Below are 22,040 nucleotides of genomic sequence, written 5' to 3'. Positions count from 1 at the left end.
ATGTGTATTTTTTTCAATTTAACATATTTATTTTTTAGTATGTCAGCTTACAATGCCGTGTTTATGTTCAGTATGGAAAATCTCCTACTCTTCCACTCCCTCACAGTCACAAGGATGCATTTAGGAACCTTAACATGGTACTGTTTGATTTTATGTGAATTGGCACCCGCTATTTTTGACAGAATTCAGTTGGTACCTGTTAAAATACCCAATTTAGCACCCATCCCTAATCCCAACTCACACTTATAGGTGATCCCATTTCTATACTGTAAAAAACTGAAATCTTATGAAGTGTTTCTGTCTTTTTTTCAGTAGAAAATGTTTTTTTAGACTCAATATGAGCCACATTCACCTGAACAGTCCAGAAAAATGTCTTATTTCAAGTTGTTTAAACACAAAATGAGGTCTGAAAAGTTACTTGTTTTAAGACATTATTCTAGATTCAAGCTAATTTTCAAAATAATTTTTCTTGTTCCATTGGGAGATTTTTTTTTACTTGTAACAAGTGATTCAGACCTTTATTTTGTCTCTAAAGAACCTAAAACCAGACATTTTTTTCTGGACTGATCGGCTCAAATCGAGTATAATAAGACAAATTTTGCTTACCATAAGACTAAAACCATTAATACTATTTCAGTTCTTTGCAATGCACCGACAAATCTGAAGCGTTTTATGTCATGGGCTGCTTTGTAAACAAACGCCCCCTAAACGCAGCACCGTGGCTGCCTTCTTCTTCACCAATGGCAAAGTGTCTTTAACAACACACGGTCCTGCTGCTGCTGGCTGCTCACCTTACTTGAACAACTTTGGACCAGACAGATCTTACATCGTCTATTTTTCCTCAGCTAGCTTAGCTTAGCAGAAACTGTTTCCCATGAAAACTGATTCAGGATTTACGCTTTAAATTTTACCAAGAAGCACTGTAAGATTCAATATTTTATTCATTACTCATTAGAGCAAAATCTTAAAGTAGACACATGGATGACATGTGGCACCATATGGTACAGGTGCAGATATCTAAACAGGCCCAAAATACTTTTTTTATATATTTACTCAAGTGAGTTGTACATCTTTCTTATCTGATGCACATAAACAACTTCTAAAGCACAGGAAGTTCACGGTTTGAGCTTTTTGTGACCGCTTATCCATAACATCTGAAAGACCACAGGGATCTAAGATAACAAAGCCAAGCAAAGAATCAAAAGTCTTTCACGTAGAAATGCAAAGCAAATACAGCGAGGTTTTTATGTCATTTACATCATGTAAAGTCGGTTTCACATTCACAATTCCTTCAATTTGGGGCAACAAACACAAAAATACGATGAAATTAAATAAAAGTTGTGCTTATAAAACTGAGGGACCTGTTGATTAAACCTGCACATAAAAAAAGCAGATGGTTTAATGTCACTGATGGAGTGAGTGTGGTAAAATAAAACTTTAAAGGTGAGTGCAGCATCTGCTCACAGAAAGACAGATTTCTAAGAAGTGGATGAACGTGTGTTCAACGTTCAGACTGTTAAAGAGCGTTTACCAGGAACTTAATCTGAAGAGCACGGAGGAAAGCCACAAAAAGGTGATGATGCATTTTTTATTGGTCCAACTCATCACCGCTTCCTCTGCTCGGAGTTTGACGATAAAATTGTCGAGGAAGCCAAAACAGATTTTTTTCATATCAGGTGAAACACGCAGAAATCTGGAGACACGACTCTCACGAATCATTTTCATGTTCCTCAATCCGACCTCAGCTCTCGCATGTAGGCTCAGTTCAGCCTGAAGCATCGTTTCACACACGCGTGATTTTAAAAAGTCTGCACATCTCAAAAAAACATGTGATGAATGTGATCAATGCAGATGGTCGGTTTTAAAGATGCAGTTTTTGAAACAAATCTAATCTGTCAGTGCCACAGCACGACTCGTGACGATGGATATTCCTGAGCATATCACACAATCTGTCGAGCGAGGAAATAAATAATAAAAACACCTGCATGTTCCCTGCCACTGTGCATTTCCAGGATTTGGACAAGTTTATTGATCACCACTTAAATCAAATTCGTCTGACACTTCAACAACTCACAGACGTTCACAAGTTCACAAGGGAAGCAAAACACACCAAGAGGACTTCTCTGGAAATAACAAGACAAGAGTGAAACCAGAGTCCTGTCCAGGACACAAAGTGTGCCATCAAACTGATATACAGGCCATTAGATGCAAGAGTGCTGCTCTGTGGTAATCCAGCACCCAGCAGGAGCATTACGGCTACGCAGGGCCGGATTAGGCCGTTCAGAGGGCCCTGGGCAACACTGAGGAGGGACTCTGGTTCCTCCCACTCTCTTTGTGTGAGTGGGTATCAGCTAACATCTAATAAGCATTAGGAAGGGATACTAAAAACACTGCAGACATGATCGCTTTGAGCCAGAGATCAAGAAACCAACCTGCTCAGTGTAAAACTATGCGTTAGCAAAACAACTCACAAAAAATGGAGGGGAAAATTCAACATTAAAGCTCCTGTGAGGATTTTTTGACTAGATGTGAATCTGATTGAAATTTCCCTTCCGGCCTCTTTATGACCCACAAAAGCTGAAGCAACCATCAGAGACAAGATTTACAGTTTCAAAATTGCAAACGTTGATGACTGGAACAGACGTGAGGGGGGTAGGCGTCGGATGAGTCTAAAACGCCATTTTCAGCGTTTTTGCTGCAAATACTCACAACTTATGCAAGGACAAAATCAGTTAAACTGTAAGTGGTTCTGCCAGGTCTACAGGGGGCGCTAAACTGACACAAAGTGATTTTCTCACAGGAGCTTTGAGGCCAATCCCAACTGTCATTCTTTGTCTTACCCCTTCGTCTTAGGGCCAATCCCAATTCTACCCAAAGGTACCATGTTTAGGTACCTAAATGCATCTTTGTGACTTTGAGGGAGTGGAAGAGTAGGTGATTTTCCATGCTGGACATGAACACAGCATTACGAGGTGATGTATTAAAGAACAAATATGTCAAATTGAAAAAATATATATATATATATTATTAAACAAATTGATACTTTTTATCTAACAAGCACAAAAAAGTCCCGAAAATTGGTACCGTTGAGTACCAGTACCGATTGCCAGGTACTGGGCATCGGTACCGTATCGTTTCATATGTGAAAGGTACCCATCCCTAGTCCTTGGTTTTGCATGTGTTGTCCCAAATTTCTGTAAGATTAAGAGGTTGAGCTACGCTGCAAAAAAACCCTGAAATCTTACCAAGATTTTAAAGACAAAAATAATACCTGATTTTTTTGTAACAAGTAAAAAAAAAAATTTGCCGGTGGGGTAAGAGAAATATGCTTGTCAAGTTTAGAATAATGTCTTTTCTTACCCGATTGGCAGATTTTTTTTTTTGCTTGTTTCGAGGAATTCAGACCTCATTTTGTCTTTAAATCACTTGAAATAAGACATTTTTCTGGACTGGTCAAGTGAATGTGGTTCATATTAAGTCTAAAAAGACAATTTTTACTGAAAATAAGACAAAACACTTGATAAGATTTCAGTTTTGTGCAGTGTGCACGGGCCTTGAAACAAAGACAAACTGAGATAATGATATTTTGTATCAGATATCCAATCATTTGCTACTTCATTTTAATATTTGCCATGTTTTGAATTGTCAGTTTTATTTTGAAATCACTTGTTTTAACAATCTAGCTAACCGTGCTATAGGGCCAAGGGGTATGGGTAAAAAAAAAAACATCTCTTAGCAACAAGACACCAATCAATCCACACTACGTCATCACTTCTTGACACTAGCTAGCTGTTGTAGTCAGAGCGACTGTTTACTTACTTCCAAACCAAACAGATTTTTACAAACTGTTGATAAACTGACGTCAGATGAGGGCAACAACCTCACAGCAAACAGACACCACCTCAATGCACCACATCACATGAACAACAGGACAGCTAAGCCATGAAAAGTGGATGTTAAGCTAACGTTATGGTGTTCAAAAGCTTTATTATGTAGCCTCTGCAACCCTCACATTTGCTTTTCTGAGCTGATGCATCTCCTGAATGCAGCTTATCTGTTCGATCACTCATGAAACAAACCCGTCGCCCTGGTCTGACGCGGGTGTAGCTATAATTAGCTGTTGCTTAGCTATAGCAATGTTAGCTAGATTGTTATAACAAGTGATTTCAAAATAAAAGCAAAAATTCAAAACATGGCTAATATTAGCATGAAGTAGCAAAGGATCCTACTTAAGGGCCATCTATCAAGGTCATTGCAGGGTGATTTTTGGAATACAAAGGTTTGATTTCTGCAAAATTGGTATCATTTCCTGCACTTGATTTTTTCAAAAGTTATATTGCATCAATGCTAATGGATCCAACTCGATGCAGGGTGATGCATGTTACCTTTATGAAAGAAAAACTGACTGAAGCTAAAAACTTTGGAAGGAAGGGTTTAGGTTTTTTAGATGTTGCACCACTGATTCTTCATTGTGCACTGATCTAGAAGTTTTATTTAACTAGTAACCAGATCTTGGTTTGAGGGAATCACTATATTTTCTTTAGCCTTGCTCAGCTGCACGTCAGCGCCGCTGATTACACCATAAATGATTGCATCACTAAAAGCAGAGTCAAGTTTGCTTTCTTACTCCTGCTTGAGCGTGTCGATGTGAGGTTTTTCTGACTGTGTGTTTTCTGAGTCAATTTAAAGGTCTGATCTGTCCCGACTGGTGTCAGATACCGATCCCAATCTGAGCACAAAAGAAGCCAAACGCGACGTTTGCATGTGCCTAAAAGAAAATTGGATCCCAGCAGTGATTTGGATTTGAGCACAGCATGAGATGTGCAGCCAATACGTCTGGCTTTCCTCAAAATGCATTGTACTGTATGTCACTCCTCGCGCTGCAGCCTTACATCGTCTGCTGGGAAGACAACAGGCAGCCAGCCAGGGTTACCAGCGGAAAGACAGGGGTGGAAACTTTACAGAAATGGGTGTACAGTATCCACCCCACACCCCCAGGGGCTCCCTGGACGAGCTCCAGGCTCCAGGCCAAACAACTCCTCCAAGTTCTGAGTATTTAGGTCACACACTCACCTCACACTCCTATAGAGAGTCTATACACACTCATTTGAATTGTTTCAGGTTTCATGCAGCAGTTGTTTAAATTAGACCGGAGCCAAAGGCCCAAGCACAAGCCTGTACCGGGGGAGGAGAAATGGTTGCGCAGAGAAAAAGCTTCAGTGGCATGTCAAGGTAAAGACAATTTGGCAAGGACAAGACAGGAAATGGAAGGAATTGTCTTCACAATAAAAGCATGAAGACAGTGATTAGTGATTCTATGACAATACATTTCCTTTGGGGGGAAAATGTGCAAAATTAAATTCATTTAAATGAGTTAATTCAAGGAGGCTATCGTTTGCATCAGCAGGCACGCAAATGCTATTTTTACTTAAACTCAGCTTTAAAGGCAGATGACCTTTATTTGACCCATTGAGCTTTTCTGTTTTTTGAATTTTATAGAAATCCAAACAGGAAGTAGCGACAAAACTCTAAAAATAAGATATTTGATGAATTATTGTTGGAATAACCATCAGCATGTCACATCTCACTGTGTTTTCTTAATGATTTAACACTCATAAGGGGAACAAATCCCCTCTTTCCTTGTTTATATTTGGCTTAAAGGTGGTCAAATTTGAGTGTAAGTGCACCATGTGACAGTTTTCTTGATTATGTAATGGAAACTCGACTCGGGTTTCTAAATAAAGGAGGACGTGACCTCGATGTCCTTAATGACTTAGAGATAAACGAAGATCACAACATGCTAAAAGCTGGAGGACAAGATATTACAAAGGTAATTTGATTGTTGTGGGCTGAGTTTAGGGACATAATGATGTATTATTTTTTTTATTCTGGGTAAAAATTTATTAAAGTGAGTTTTACTTTTTTTTTTACCTAAGTCAACATGTTGTGTTATAGAAGGAAATGGCTTTAAACATGAGAAAGACTCATTTACTAAGTTTTTGATGACAGCATATGTCAGTTTTTAAGGTTTCATAAATGAAAACATTTAAGACTTTTATTTTCAAACTCCGCGCCGGACGTGTTGTAGTCACTCCTGCTACCTCGACTGAACCCAGCTTTATGGCAATTAATATTGGGAGCGACCTCACGCGGCCTTTACCGGACGGCCTCCCTTTAAACGGCGTATAATCCCGGCGGGGGTGTGTGCGGGGCGGGCTGCCGGTGAGAGACACGTGTCTGAGTGTGTAGCAACGATGAGCTTTACTGGGTCAGGTAAAAAACACACACGGGGGCGCGTTTCAGACCGAATGCACTCAGTAACCCCGGCAGGCGCGCGCCCGCTCGCCCGCTCTCGCTCCGCTGAGGCGACGGTTCCGCGCGCTGATGTGTCTGTCTGCATCTGGTAGGTGAAGGGGACGGTGCGCTCTGGTTCAGCGTTACCTGCTGGCTTTGGAAGGGGTTGAAGGTGGTTGGTGGGCTGTACGCCTCACCGGACAACGGTTCACACACATTCGTTCAATAACGGTTGTCCGGTTGCCGTGATTTTCCTTCCTACATACAAAAGAACTCACCAAGTTCACTCGCCCCGTGTACGTACCGCTCCGTCTTCACGCGCACATCATCTGCTCAAACGGAACCAACGGTTTGGCTCCGGAGCGCGCGAGAGATGACTTTAGGAGATGGCTGTAGCGTCCTTAACGGCTGCAGCGAGTGCCGGTGTGCGTTCACGAACCAAAATGTAATGTTTATATTTACCGTGTCGTCTGTCCCTCAGGCACGCGGACCCTGATGGTCGTCGCTCTCTCTCCTCTCGTTCACTCTTGGTCTCTCTCTCTCTCTCACTCACTCTCTCTCTCTCCCTCCTCGCGCTCTACCGGGTCTTCTCTCTCCGCTGCTGCCTCGCGCTCCCCCGCCTGCTTCTATCTCACCCTCTCACTCTCTCACGCGCTGCAGTGGCTGCAACACCGGAGAGAAAGTTTCCGCGAGGTCCTAAAGTCTACAACTTTAACTCCGGGCATAAACACGCCGACACGCGGCCGCGCGCGCCAACCTTCGTGCGCGCGCCAGCATGTAAAGACAAGTGCAGAAGTTTCCATGAAGTAAAACATCCGTTAAAGCTCCGAGGAGTCTGGGCACATTACACACATGACGCTACTACAGGTCCTCTCACCAAGTCAACCAACAACACAAATATCTGGAAACATGTTTGTAAAGTCAGATACATTTTCCACAGAGGAGTAAAGTTTGATTCTTTGTGTGTTCACTCCAAAAGCAAAGGAAAATCCATACGAGCTTATGGTCCAACGTCCGGTTTGGCCGCAGAGTCAAACATGATAGCAGCTTGGTTACACAAAAAACTGTTGTTATTCCTACACTTTTTTTAATGTTAAAAAAAAAAACAGTTATTTTTGTTTTGTATTTATGCATAGATAGGGTTGTGACCATAGACCGTATATTAAGTGGACAGCCTGGCTCCGCCGTTTACCATTGTATGGTTCTTAGGCCAAAACTCCCCCGCCACAGGTGCAGCCATTGGCAGCAGTTGTGCAGCCAGAGTCTGCGCAGTACACTGCAAAAACTGAAACATCATCAAGTGTTTTTGTCTTATTTTCAGAAGAAAATGTCTTTGAAAGTTACTTGTATTAAGACATTATTCTGTTTTTTGCTGGCAAATTTTCAAGTAAATTTCACTTGTTCCATTGGCAAATTATTTTTCCTTGTTTCAAGCAATTAAGACCTCATTTTGTCACTAAATAACTTGAAACAAGACATTTTTCTGCACTAGTCAGGTGAATTTGGCTTGTCATAAGTCTCAAGAGACATTTTCTACTGAAAATAAGACAAAAACACTTGATGAGATTTCCATTTTTTTCAGTGTAAAGACTGTGAGGGATTCTGGGAGAATCTGAGTCGAGCCGAGTGACAAAAATAATATATCTATATATATATTATTTGTTTTGGGAGTCTATTCACGTCTTGACTCAACCTCCTGACATATTTTACAATCCCCCCCAAAAAATACACAAAAACATCAGCTGTCAATCATCATTAAAGATGTCGTAAAACCTTTTTTTATCCTCTTATAACTAATAAAAACGAATTTTTTCAGAAAAAAGAGGACCTGAATACAAGGCAGCCAAATGATTTCTTCAAATCACCACCACAATCAGACGTGAGAAGCATTTCAACGAGGTGTATTAATTTTTTAAAGTTTGACCACAGCCCATCTAGAATGACTGGGGAGATGGATTTTTTTACCTATGCAGCCAGCCACCAGGGGGAGCAGTTTTTGTGGCGACCTCACTACGAGCCGAGTATTTACCCCTTAACAAGCGCCAAGCAGTTATGGTTGGAAAAAAAGACTTAAAACACTGGAAATAATATTCAGTAAAACGTAAACTTAAATTGGATTCAAACACTGATTAAATAAATGGTATTAAAGAAGCTTCAGTTTCATCCCATCCAAGAAACATAAAAAAAGACAGTGACATAACTGGTGAGGACAAGAGCGAGAGAACTTGCGTACCCCTTTAGTGCCCTCGCACACCATCATTCAAGTAACACTACTGTAGATTAAAAATAAAGAAATAGAGAATAGAAAATAGAAATAAAGCTGAAATGTGTAAAAGTGGTGGGTCCAAGGTGCAAACCTCCAGCCATGGGATATGAAGCCAATGCGTGAGTGCCAAAAACTGCAGTTCCCTGGGTGTCCACTTGAGGCTGGCTCCAGAAGTACCAGAAACCACATACACACCCTTTCAAAGAAGCTGATCTTTGTCTCTTAAAAAAAGGGGTTTACAGTTTTGTTCAAAAACAATTTTATCCTTAATAGCTTCTTTTTTTAACACCCCAAACAATGAACAGGCCTAATTTTTTATATACGTACGACCAAAGTTAGGTTGAGCCAGCAGCTCCGTTTCCACCAAGCGGTTCAGTTCAGTTCGTCTCAGTATGGGATGCATTTTGCGGCGTTTTCACTGACTAATCCCGGGATAGATTCCCAAATAACCAAGACGAACCGTCCCACTTTTTGGGACCCTTCTGTAGGGGTGCCAGACTAACTGATCTGATCCACAACAGATCAGGAGCTACAACAATGCAGACCGTTGATTGGTCGAAAGAATCGTCACTTTCCTTATACGACAACCTTCTCTGAAACAAAGCTTTATTTTGTTTTGTAACAAAGAGCCACATGCCAATCCCAAAAAAGACGAATTGTTGGATGTCTTCCATACTTAGGTGTCAGGCTATTAGGTAACTGACGCGGCTATTGGCATCCAGCTTACACGCCGCCTACCACAGGGGGCACGGTTGGCTGTAGAAACGCAAACAGGATCAGGCTTAAATGATCCAACCCGTACTGATCCAAATCGAACTGCTTGATAGAAATGAGGCTAGCTTTTCCAATATGACATCTGCAGATAATGGGCTTCAAAACTCAGCTTCATTAACAGATGGGTGACATCACAGAAGTTACTTCCATGATTTTAAAGAACTGACTGTTCAGGCTACAACCTTGACTTTACGTCTTTCCCACTTTCTAGCTTAACTGGAGGCAACGGGGTTTCAAAAACAACATATCGGCACAAGTCTATTTCTTTTTAAAATTTGGTCTGGTATGAGTAAAAATATTGGGAATTCACCCAATTTCCTCAACAGCTACTCACAGCAAGAAACGAAAACAATCGTTTTGTCAAGCCTGTTGAAAGGGTGTGATTTGGGATGTATCTGCAGAAAAAAGTGTTGGAGTAGCTCGAGAGTTTCTGTTCACTTCTGTGATGTTTTTTTTTACTGTCACAGAGTAAATAAATTCAACAAGTCAAAGCTTCTCCACAGTTTATGCTGCAGAAACAGACATGAGACGGAATAATCTGTCAAACAGACTGAAAACTGCTGCAGGAAAATGTTTATCGCTGCAAGGGTGGAGTGTGTGAGTTCGTCTAACAGACAAGCTAGCAAAATTATTTACAAGTGAATCAGTCTGATTTCTTCTCTGTGCTTTTACTGAATGTGGGGAGGGGAGATTAACATGCTTAATTACCAAATTGGTAAAGCAGACACTTGCAGCCAGAGGCTTCAGACCCTCAAGGGGGCCTGAGGACGTCGAGTTTACTTTGGGGGTTTCGAATAAATGGTTGTGTTTTGATTGAGATGTTAAAATTTGCTTTATATAACATCTCTTTTACAGTTTTAGTTGATGTTAGAAATGGCTGTGAACACTGATCAGAAGCTTTAATACTGTAATAATATGGCACAGGTGTTCTTTACTGTGCATGGCGCAGACAGCCTGGGAGGAAGTAGGGCTTAGTGGAGGCCAAGTTGCTCATTTCTGACCCAGGTTAAGGTCTTGCTTTGTTCGCTGGAAACAGAAGCTTCTGTAATAACCGTGTGTTTGATGTCGGAGCGTCGCAGCCTGGGGGTGAAGTGTTTGAACAGTCTGCTTCAGATTTATAGGTCAGGGTCAAGTCTAGGCTTTAGATCGAAAGCTAAGCAATCAAACAGCACTTAAACACCATCTGTCGAAATATCCCATTATTATTTACTGAGGCAGGTGATATATTTTTCCCTCATCTTGATATTCAGACATTAAATTGGCATTAGTAGAAAAAGAAAGTTGTAACAAGAACCAAACTTTAAAAGTGACGTCTGAAGTTAAACAAGTCATTAATCTGGCTTTAATGGTGCTTGTTTTCCTGCTGCCGTCTCCACACCTATAACCCACAGGTGCAGAAAGCTGCACACGCTCACGTCTTGTTTGTTTTCTTTTGATCCATCTTTTTTCTCAGAGGCTCCTCAACAGGTGGAGTTAAACCTCGCCGCTACAAGTCGAAACCTGCTGGCGAGCTGTTGTAGACACAGTTTTCTAGGAAAGACAGGAGGAGCAGCAGCTGAAGCGTGAACGTAAGAGGCTCAAAGAAAAAAAGAAAAGAGAAGGAGGGAAAATCTTAAAGACTAATTTACAAAGTAAGCAATAGTTTCAGGGATTAGAGAGACATGTTTACATTTGCCTCAGACATACGGTGGATTTACTGGAAGTACAGGAAGTGGTGATAGTAAGCGAACAAATAGAGACGTGTGTATTTTTCACCGTTATGCTTATTAAATGTTGATCCGCTGTCTCAGCTGATTTTAAAGTCTCACACTGTGTACTTTTTTGTATTTATGCGGTAGAAATATCAATTTGTTTAAAAACAAAATATGTTTTTTTTTTTATTTGACATATTTATCCTTATATATACAACCTGGCAATGCTGCATTCATGTACAGCACGGAAAATCTCCTACTCCTCCACTCCCTCACAGTCAGAAGGATGCATTTAGGTGCCTAAACATGGTACCTTTCGATTTTACGTGAATCGGTACCTGGTACTTTTGACTGAATTCGGTCGGTACCTTCAACAGTACCTAATTCAGTACCCAACCCTATAAAATAATACAAATAATCAAATCTCAATTTTTTTTCAATTTAACAGATTTATTTCTCAGTTTATAAACTTGCCGTGCTGTGTTCATGTTCAGCATGGAAAAATTGCCTACTCTTCGGCTCTCTCGCAGTCTTTAAGATGTGTTGAGGTACCTAAACGTGGTACTTTTTGATTTTATGTGAATATGTACTCAGTACTTCAGACAGAATAAAGTCGATAACATAGACTGTATAAAACATGGACATAGTCTCCCTGACGTAACCCGTCTGTTTCTGAAACGGAAAACAAAGCAGATCGGCTATCGCAGCCATATTGGTAGTGGCAAGGGCTTCGTGTACACCTATAGAGCGCCTGTCGGTCACGTGACCTGAGCTGTGTCTCTAATTGAGCAAGCTTGCGATATATATCCTCTGAGCAGCCGAGTTAAAAAAAAGTTCACCCCCTGTACATTGGGCGCTGATAGTAAAAATAGACAGGAGACATTTTCTAAACCAGGCTGTAAATAGGTTAATTTCTGCTTTGAAAACAGCTTTTTTTGGCTTGGTGTGTATGTGACACTGGAGAAACAGCTGATTTTAGCACTTCCACATGGTCTCATATTCTTAGACCAGAGGATGCTGCTTGGTCGGTACCTATAAAAGTACCTAATTCAGTACCATTCCTAACGATATCTGTATTATTATTGCTAATATCAGAAACTGCTTCTGTGCTGCTGAAGGATAAGTGTGAGTCAAAGGCGATTTTAAATGGTGTTCACCAAGCCCCTGAAACAGCCTTTGGGTGAAACTTTAGGCGCAGAAACACAACTTTCACAGGTATGTACAAAACAAAATGAAAGAGATCAGTAGTGCCACAACAAGTCTCAACTTTTCAGTGACCTGGAGCAGAAAAGTCAAAAACCTTATGTTTACTGTTGACTAAAAAACAGTTGATGAAACAGTTCATTTCACTAACCAAAGTTGTGATAATGTTCATTAATGACCCATTATTACGTGATAAAGACAGGATGATGATGTGCTGAAATAATAATTGTTAAGGTGCCATGCAGCCCTTTTTTGTGTCCATAGCATTTTTATTTGTCGGTAGAGATTACAAATACAGCCAGAGTGTCCACTGGCAGAGTGTTTTCCTTTCACTTGACTTGGAGTAACACCACTTTTATCTGTGTGTAATGAGCTTTTCTTACACTATAGATAAACAGGGACAGCACGGCAGCTTTATATTGGTAGGAGAACCTGAGCTGGGTTATTGAGCAGCGATAATTCACAAGTTAAAGTGTTAAAGAGAGAGAACTGTTGGAGATGTAAACAGTTAAAAAAAATTTTAACTGAAACTTAAGTTAAAGATGCTATGAGGAGGATCTGTTTATTTGGATTGCAGCATCCCCTGCTGGCCCGGAGTCTCACACACACTGTTGTAACGATGTGACTTTAAGCCAGGCGTGTGTTTATTTTGGAACAAATTGTCTTTGTTAAAGTCAACTTTTTACTAGATACAACGCAGCTAGGTAAGGTATTTGTCAGTACAGTTACGGAGCGCTGTTGTTTGAATTTGTACCGTACGTCGGTAGCCGGCTATATGTAGCCCTATCAGCAGCCTGGTCCTACAACATATCTGTAAGCTAACATGACAACAAGCTAACTGTCAGTTCATACATTAGCTTTGTAGCCGCCCATATGAAGCGCTACTGACAGCCCGGTACTGTCATTGATGCTTCGGCTCAGACAAACCAAACTGAACCACTTGGGGGAAACGGGGCTGCTGACTCAACCTAACTTTGGTTGGATGTATATAAAAATCCGGCCTGTTCGGTTTGGAGAGTTAAGGAAAGGAGTTTTTAAGGATAAAATTGTTTTTGAACCAGGCTGTAAACCCTTTATTATTAGAGACAGAGGTCAGCTTCTTTAAAGCGTGTGTATGTGGTTTCTGATACTTCTGGAGCCAGCCTCAAGTGGACACCCAAGGAAGTGCAGTTTTTGGCACTTCTGCATTGGCTTCATATCCCATGGCTGGAGGTTTGCACCCTGTACCCACCTTATCATATTTCAGCTGTTTTATTTTTCTATTCTCTTTTTTTCTTTTTTTTAAAAGATGCTTTGAGGAGGATCTGTTTTAATTGCACTCCCTCGCCATCATGTGGCCCGGAGTCTCCGCACACTGTTGTAAATTACTTTTAGCAAGGTGTGTGTTTGTTTTGAACTTAAATGGAGATCAGATTGAAACAAATTTTCTTTGTTCAAGAAACGTTTTGATTGCAGGTTATAAGTAGTGCTATCGGCAGCCTGGTGCTCTAACGTATCTGTATGCTGACGTGACAACACGCTTATTGTCAGCTTGTACAGTACTGGAGTAGCTGTCTATAGGTAGCTCAGCTGGCAGTCCGGTGAAGTGAGACATGTCTGTAACGCCAGTCATCTACAAATCAGAGCTAATGTAACCTCACTCTTCATTTTATTGATAGACTCTCAAGTTTGAACAGACCACTGCAGAATAACTGCTGACTGTGGGTTGGAATCTACATTATCCTCTGACCTGTATTAGTGCTGATACTTTCATTTTAAAGTGTGGATTACAACCAGGCATATATCTAGAAGGAAGCCTTTAAGTCACAGAAAGGCTTTGTTGTTCAGCAGCGACTTCCTCTGAAGTCACGCTCTGTGCATAAACTTCATATCTGATAACTCGTTAGCTACGAATAGAAAAATCAGTCCACATTAGCATTCAACCCCTGCCTTGCAAACAATCTCATTAAATGTTCCAGAAAAATGATTACCCAGAAGTCTGACCTGAATTTCACTTCCAATTTCTCCGCTAATTTCTCTCTCCAATCCAATCAGGAAGAGGTGAAATGTAACTGGAGGGTCGGGTTTCCTGCATTTAGACAAATTACAACCTGTAACTCTGCATTACATTTAACAGAGATTACAAACCCTGTGTTTTAAGTGTTAGCATGCAAATGTTTGGAAGTCTCCCTCCCTGAACTAACGACTTGTGCTCGGTGGATGATGAAAATCCTCCCTGATGCTTTTAGTGTCTGTCAGATCAAAAGGACTTTTATTGCATTATGACTAGCTGCTGCTTCAGTAGAGCGGGTTAAACTCAGTTTGACCTGCTGCGAGGGGAAGAAAGTGTAAAGCTCCTGTCTAAAAAGGGTCATAACTGTTTGTGTGAGCACGTATAATAAGGGGTGGTGTGTGTGGATGTGTGTGTGTGTGTGTGTGTGTGTGTGTGTGAGAGAGAGAAAGGGGGGCTTATTTATAGCAGTCAGTGAGGTCACCAACAACAGACACCCTCAAAGAGCTTCATTCAGTGTATAGGTTACACCCCCACCCTGCTTATACACACTCTTACAAACGCACATATACAACGCAGAGTGAGGCGTGACCTCTCAGGGAGGCTCATGGGAAAAGTGAAAACTGTTCATCCATACTAATGAGGACACTAAATCAAGGAGGAAGTTAAAAAGTCTAACTGGGAAGAGAAAAAAAAATGAGGTGTATTTTTGGAGTCCATGCTGGAGTGTTTATTTATAGAAACTGGGTTATGTAAAAACACTGGCCTCCAGGAAGATGTAAAAATAAAAGTGTCTCTCATCCCATCAAGTGTTTTCTCATGGTGGATTCTTTAAACTACACAACAATGGGACAATCTAGACCCGCAACTGACATCTTTATTAAACGAGCAAACTGTGCAAGCCTCAAAAAGACTTTAAAGACCGTCTATAAGCTGGTTTTTCATTGCAAGGCCACTGGCTGCAAGGCTACAACTCCATTCTTGCTTGGTATAACAGAGTCTCAAGAGGGAGTTGTAATTTTGTCCACTCTTTTCTATCTCTGCTCTATCAACGAACAAATAAGAGAAAAAGTCTAAGAGGCATTCAGACTCTCTCAAGAGAGCCACATGTTCTCCCGTTTGTTTAGACCAGTATGCAGCACCTATTGGTTGTTGACAATGTTTATGAAATTAAAAAATAATTGCATCAGACAAGACAAAACTTGCCCAAAAATTTAAAGTGTTTGATTTTTTTGTACCTACACCTACTGAAACGCTACTACTACTATCCGTACACACTGTACGGGGGTGAATTTTTTTCCTAACTTGGATGTTCAGGGGATACTAAGATCGGGAGCTTGCCCAATCAGAGGCACAGCTCAGGGTCACGTGACTGACAGGCACCTTATAGCTGTATGCAAAGCCTTTGGCACCACCAATATGGCTGCGATAGCCGATATGCTTCGTTTTCCGTTACAGAAACAGACGGGTGACGTCAGGGAGACTACAGCCATGTTTTTTATACAGTCTATGACCTACACCTCCTTGTGCAGTCAGGCGGAAGAATGGGATCTGCAGAAATACAGCAGCATAACACAGCCATTACTCTCTATTTCCTCTACCTGTCTTACTTTAGCAGTCCAGTCAAATGAATGCAAAAATCCCCCAAAAAATAAGTAAAGTAAAAAAAATATATTTAATTTTCTCAAACAGTCAAAAAAAAACAGTCTCAATATAACCATAAATTTCCTGTTAAGGGGTTAGCATCCGCGACATCACCTGCTTGTTCCTGAAACCGTGAAATGAAGCCAATCCAGTGACGCAGCCACATTTGCTATGACGCAGGCTGTGAGTTTTTCTTCAAGCAGCTACAGGGCGCTCGCCAGTCACGTGACCTGAGCAGCGCTTGACTCGCTTCTGGAAAATCAAACAATCCTAATAACTTCTAAACCACAGAGACAGAAAAAAATCACTCAGCGTACAGTGTGTGCCTAGTAAAACCTGCATTTTAGACCCAAGCTGTTTTATGAACCAGGTCGTAAATCTGCTTTTTAATGCTGCAAAGGTCTGTTTTTTTGGCTGGGTGTGTACGTGACTTCCGGTCTTTTTGCATCCAGCCTCAAGCGGATTCTCAATGAACAGCAGCTTTAAGCACTTCCACATAGGCTTCATTTTTACTGACCGGATGATGCCCCTTGGACAATACTCTCTTCTTCCTTAGTGTCCTGTCTTCTTTAACAGTCAGCAAATGAATTCAAAAACGGCCCAAAAAAGTTTAACTTTCTCAAACAGCTTAAGAGGACAGTCTCAACATAACCATAAATGTGTCGTAAAAGGAGTTAGAGGTAGGGTCTGTAGGAATTTTCGTTGCTTGTTAGTAAACACAACATTAAACTGGGCTCCTCCTCCGCCGTATACACCCACTCACACGTGTAGCATCACGTTTCTCTGTGGGAGAGACTCGGAACCGTGAACCTGACTTGGTACGTTAGCACAGGCTAATCACGGGTATTTGACACATACCTGGTTAGCAGGAAGCTAATACTCGTCGCTCTTCGTCCTGTGCTTCTCTCCATGTTCTTGAAAGTAGGTGAAAGTCGAGCCAAGCTTCACCCTCGTTAGGAAAAAGCTTTATCTGTTTGGTATTTCATGTCACTTGGGTTTTATTTTTCTTTCTCTGTGTTATTGTCGAAGCCGCTATGATGAGTTTCTGCCACTCGCTTAGCAACACGCATAGTCGCGTGCGCACTGGGCGCGCTGTGATTGGCTGATGTAACAACGCCCACACTCCGCCCAGAAACATCCCTAAACCAATCAAAAGCCTTTGATACGCATATCTATATATAAAGAGGCCCACAGAAGACTATTGAGCAGATTATTTCTGTAAAAGTTGACTTTTTCTGTTTAAGTTACTGTATAGAGATATCCAGGACAGCAAACCACAGTAAATATTTAATATCAAACTTCACAATCTTTATTTTACTCCTTTACTTCAGTGCTCATGTTAACATGTAAAATTTTATGTTAACTAATAACAAAGTGTACCCTTATTCTTAATTTGTAGGTATTTCTTGTTCCCAGTTTATCTTCTGAAGGGTTCATGGGGGCTGATTTTTCAACAAATTGGATCACTTTGTGGCATTTGTAGCTTAGCAAAGTCTCCAGCTTGTTTAACAGATAATTACATAAGATGTTTGTTTTTTCAAGCTGTCAGAAACATTAACAAACCAGGGGAATACAGAGATGAAGTCATGGCTATGACACAGTAGAGGAAAGTCATGGAAAACTTTTTTAATTATGCTGAACATATTACAGCCAGTTGTTTCCCAGGAAGTGACAATAACAGAGAAAACACAGGAGTTTGACATTAAATAGTATTTATTGCAGATAAAACAGATAAATCAATACTTCTCACTCAAACCATCAGCTGTTTCATGTTAGGACGTGTCTGTCCTGTCAGTCTTGATTTGTCTTACTCTCTTTGACACACACACACTCACACACACAAACAGTCATTCCTAAAATCGCTCATTCAGTCTGTCAGTCATCCTCTGACTCTGAAATGTTATAAGCTGGCAGTCAAAAGCCATGAGGGGCTCCTAGAAGACAACTACATCCGTCTATCTGATCCAAAAATGAACAAAACATTTGAGTACAGCTTCCAAAGAGCACCAACCAAAAGCAAGAAATGATTAAAAAACATCTTCTGATAAAAGTTTCTCACATCTCTTACATGAAAATAAACCTGACAGGCTCAGCTAGTCACTTTGGGTCATGTTTGATTAACATACAGAGCATCAGTCTGAAGGCTACTGGGTGCAAGATGGAGTCGTCAACCACAGAGTAGCAACGTGTGAGGAGTGACATTGAGCAGGCAGCATTCAAAAAAGAAAATATTTTACTATTTCTCTGTAAAAGGTTGCATGTACAAACTCAAAGTAAGAAAGTCAACGGCATCCTCCAACAAAGGATCAAAATTCAGTTATAGGTCGAGTCAATTTTGGTTGATTCAGCAGCTGCAGTAGCTTTGATTCACTTTGTCTTGCTAGGTTTTGTCCAGACACTAAGGCCCTGTTTACACAAAATTCATCCCAAAATGCAAAAATGCAGAGGAAAAAATCTGCATTTAAATGCTGAGGGACTAAAAATGCTGTAATGAGCATGCCAGACCTGCAGGTGGTGCTATAACTGTCTTGTCCAGAAGCAGCTTTTGGTAGATCTCCACTGAAGTAGAGTTTGGCTGATCATCTGGTGTATTTGTGAATGCTAAGAGCAGAAGTGGAGCAACAGATGCTCATTTTGTTGAAAGACAGTCAGCAGATTCAAAGGTTAGCATTTTTGCCAATGTCGTGTAAACAGCCCCTAAAGCACATACAGAGGCCCAAAAACCATGCCCCTTTTGGGGGTTGGATAAATGGAGATGCTATGGATGTCTGATGTGCTGAAAACAGAAGCGAGTCAATTTGTTTGGATGACAAGTTTCTTTGCTAAATATCATTTTCAGAAAATTGTTTTTACAATTTTTTTGAAAATATTTTGTTTTTTAAAATCCTTTCTGAACTTTCAGATTGATTTTCCTTTATTATTCCTCTAGATTTTGTGATCTTCTTGATACCCTAGCTCTGAGACATTTATCATTTTATCTTTTTCCTGTTAAAATCTCTATACGATATATCAGTTTTTTTTGACAATTTCAAAATCGGGATTTTTTTGTCGAAAAATCTTTTTTTTTTTCCAATTCAAATTATTTATTTCAGTTTTTGTTTATGGGCTGGAATTAAAAAAAAAACTACCACTTTTCTCCAGCAGAGGGCAACATGTTTCTTTCTGAGTCACATGATGTGCATTTTATGGAAAAAAAAAATGGCTCATTATCATCATCATTTAACTTTTCACATGGTCTGGTATCAAAAAAGAATTGCAATTAAAATCTAATTGGCGTCCAAAAAATCGTTATGAAATCAAAACGCATGAGCAGCATATTGTCCCAGCCCCAATTAATTGTGTATAAGCACTGAACAAAGAGTCTTAAAAGAGTCTTTTTCCTTTTTCTTCTTTTGGTCTGGGAAAATAATTGTCTCTATTTATAATTTTTTGTTATATTAATATTCAATTAAAAAAGACTCTTATTTTGAGACTGTAAAGTGGGTTCAATGTACCCTGGGTATCTTTAGGTTTTCTGGCTGCACTAACCCTGACGAAGGAGATCTGACTGAGCAGTCTCACAAAGCTGATTCTCACCTGATAAATCAACCCAGAGTCACCGTGTTCATATAAACAGGCTGGAGTTACATAACCTGGTTGGAAGTAAACCACCTTCACTGCGCTGAAAACCCAGAGTTAACCCTGAAGTTACCTCTATAAGAGCAATCTTGATTTGCATTATGGAGATTTCCAGAATATTTCACAAGAAGGGAAAACGGAGGGTACAAGCAGAGGAATAAACTTCCTTTTTGGTTTCTTATTCTTACTGTTTTATCTTGGGACAGCCAGGTTGGGAAATTTTGGTAAACTGACCCAAAAAATGTCTATAAAAAACCTCTGGACCCAATTCCTCCACCAACTTTGCTACTCTGTTGTAACACTGACCCTGTTGACGCCAACATTTTTATATTCTCTTTCTCCCACACACACACACACACACGCACACACACTCAAACACAACAGAAATCAGATGCCTCCTCTTCAACAGGAGTCCCGCTGCAGTACCGAGAGACACAGAGAAGCCTGGACAACCTGAGCTGTGATCATAACAGCACCTATGGTACACATCTCACCTCGAGCTCAGACACCTGGAGCAAAAGCTGAGACTTGGACTCTCCACCCTGCGTCGCCTCAGCCAGAGGGCAGGGACAGGAAACGTCCCATTAAAGCTTATCATCTCAGCAGGGCCTGACCACACGCATAAACATTTAAACCAAAAGAATAAACAGCCAAAATCAAATCAAAACAATAAATACGAAGCACACAGTGCCGAAACTTAAAACGTTAAAACTCACTCTTCCTCTTTTTCACTTTCTTTTGTTCTTTCTCCACGACATCCTGAAATCCATCATTAAAGCTCCTGCTCTCCTATCCTTCACGCCTCCTTTAAGCATCTTTGACTCTCTTGACAACGTCCGGCTCACCTACTCGAGCTTTGAAAATGCAGAGCGCACACAAGCACACGCACATGCTACAGTACAGATCAGTAGGTTTCAAATTTCATCTTTTAGCTACGCATGATCAAATCGAAAAACAAAAAGGTCAAACCACAGTGACAAGACAGACACAGAATCACAGCTATACATCAGTAGGGACCCAAAGTAGGTCGTTTGGTGTCCAGCATCGTGATTGGTTGATTGGCAGTGGAGCTCTAATCCCCGTTGGCTAACGATTAAACGAAGCTACTCTGTTAATCCAGCAGGGTCGGTCATCTTTGGCCGCGATGAAACTTCACCCTGCCTGAGGGGGGAATCAGACAACCAATCAGGAGTTAGCATCCATTTTATGACACATGGGATTAAAGGAACAGTCTGATAATTTTTGTTATTATTAGTTTTATTAATATTATTATTATCATCATTTTAATTATTATTATTATTCAGTTATTTATTTTCTAATTATTTTTATTTTATTTTATTAATTTTATTTAATTTTTAGTCATTTATTTTAAGGGAATTTTACACATTTTAAGGCCTGAAATTTAAATTAGGGATACATTTAATTTTCAGAGTCAGAAGAAAAGACTTGTTTCCACATTTTTGTTTTTGTCCATACAGCTGGAACCAGCGATTTGTTAGCTTAGCAACAATATTCGAATGATAGGAAATTAGCTAGCATAGCCCTGTCAAGAGCAAACACGTCTTATCCTAACCTGTCTGAAGCTAACAGTCTGGTGAATAAATTTCTATAAAAGCACAAAATCTAAACGATAGTTTTACTAATTTAACATATTTTCTGTGAGCTTTCTAGGTGCTGTGGGTGTTTAATTCTCAAAACATCAGACTGACTATTCCCCTTGTTCAAAGTTATTACGCTAAGCTAAGCTAAGCTAAGCTAACTTAAGTTAAGCAGCTTATTAAACTAAAGCTTCCAGAAGTGGTTTCAGTCCTTGCATCTTACACCCAGCAAGAAAGCAAATAAACACACGACTAAAAGTCAGTTTTCAATTGTTTTTTGTTTTCAAACATATTTTTTTATATTTGTTAAATATTGCTAGATAAAGTCTATTTCTGACAGATGTTAACAACATTTAACTGTCTGTATTCCCATAAAAAATGGTTTAAATTTAAATAAAAAAAACATAACTGTAAAATAAGTTTTCCTTAAAGCTCCTGTGAGAAACTTTTGCTTTGTGTCAAATTTGGCGCCCCCTGTAGAGCAGGAGGTATGCATAACCTGCCTGCAGATTTTTTCCTGTACATGTGTCAGCATTACACTGGAAAAACTGAAATCTCATCAAGCTTGACTTTTTCGACTTTATAGGAGCCACATTCACCTGACCAGTCCAGAAAAATGTCTTAGTTCAAGTTATTTAAAAACAAAATGAGGTCCAAATTGCTTGAAACAAGTAAAAAAATCTGCTAATGGAACAAGAGGAAAATTAAAAAGCAATTCAGACCTCATTTTGTTTTTAAATTACTAATCTAATCTTAACTTAACTTAATCTAATTATTTTTATTTAATTTATTTGATTTTATTTAATTTTTAATAATTTATTTTCAGGGAATTTTACACATCTTAAGGCCTAAAATTTACATTACTGAATTTTAGACATGACGTCTTTTTAAGACCCCAGGTCTACTGTGAAACCACCAGACACCTACACTGTGGGAAAGGTTAATGACACTGAAATAACTTA

General features: G+C 40.0%; 2 protein-coding genes across 4 annotated transcripts in view; both read right to left on the bottom strand.

The window, feature by feature from the left end:
• The window catches only part of LOC141801593 (DNA (cytosine-5)-methyltransferase 3A-like), a 90,767-nt gene extending 83,853 nt beyond the window's left edge, over window positions 1–6,914 (bottom strand). The window contains exon 1 of the mRNA XM_074684695.1: window positions 6,757–6,914. The gene's annotated coding sequence lies outside the window, so the exon portion shown is untranslated. The remainder of the gene's footprint in view (window positions 1–6,756) is intronic.
• A 10,294-nt stretch (window positions 6,915–17,208) lies between these two features.
• LOC141801574 (dystrobrevin beta-like) overlaps window positions 17,209–22,040 on the bottom strand; it is a 41,107-nt gene continuing 36,275 nt past the window's right edge. For 2 of the 3 annotated variants that reach the window (XM_074684659.1, XM_074684660.1), the window contains exon 22: window positions 17,210–20,641. The gene's annotated coding sequence lies outside the window, so the exon portion shown is untranslated. Of the gene's footprint in view, window positions 20,642–22,040 lie in introns of all 3 variants that reach the window. The other variant, XM_074684661.1, reaches the window with a different exon arrangement.

Source organism: Halichoeres trimaculatus, unplaced genomic scaffold, assembly GCF_033239565.1.
Source record: "Halichoeres trimaculatus isolate MK-OKI-2021-1 unplaced genomic scaffold, fHalTri1.1 fHalTri1_scaffold_13, whole genome shotgun sequence".
NCBI classification, from domain to species: domain Eukaryota; kingdom Metazoa; phylum Chordata; class Actinopteri; order Labriformes; family Labridae; genus Halichoeres; species Halichoeres trimaculatus.
Note: the sequence above shows the minus strand (reverse complement) of the source record. Positions and strands in the feature narration are given on the sequence as shown.